This window comes from Gavialis gangeticus, unplaced genomic scaffold, assembly GCF_001723915.1.
Source record: "Gavialis gangeticus isolate Ggan-Ray unplaced genomic scaffold, GavGan_comp1, whole genome shotgun sequence".
Classification (NCBI taxonomy): Eukaryota; Metazoa; Chordata; order Crocodylia; family Gavialidae; genus Gavialis; species Gavialis gangeticus.
This window is the reverse complement of record NW_017729033.1, coordinates 16,411,143-16,411,634: the sequence shown is the minus strand read 5'-3', so window position 1 is coordinate 16,411,634 and position 492 is coordinate 16,411,143.

Sequence of the window (492 nt, the reverse complement as noted above, 5' to 3'; positions counted from 1 at the left end):
AGCGCTTTGGCCAGAATCTTGTAATCCGTGCACAGCAAGGAGACTGGCCGCCAGTTCTTAATGCAGCCAAGGTCTCCTTTCTTGGGCAGCAGCGTGAGCACTGCACGGCGGCAACTGATCGGCAAGACCTTCTCGGCAAGACTCTCCTGGAACACACGCAGGAGGCAGGGGCTGAGAAGAGGCCAGAAAGCCTTGTAGAACTCCGCAGGCAACCCATTGAGGCCTGGGGCTTTGCCGGAGGCGAGGCCAGCTGCGGCCGCCGCCAGCTCCATCAGGGACAACCCCTTCTCAAGCTTGCTGGCTTCCAGGGCACCAAGGCACGGCAGGCCCGCATGGAGTTCCCACATGGCGTCAGGGCAGGACGACTCAGCCACAAACAGGTCGCGATAAAAGGCAACAGCATGTTCACGTACTCCACCTGGGTCAGTGATGACCTGGCCCTCAGAAGTCTGCAGGTGATCTAAGACTTTGCTCGCTGCCCGCCATCGCTCC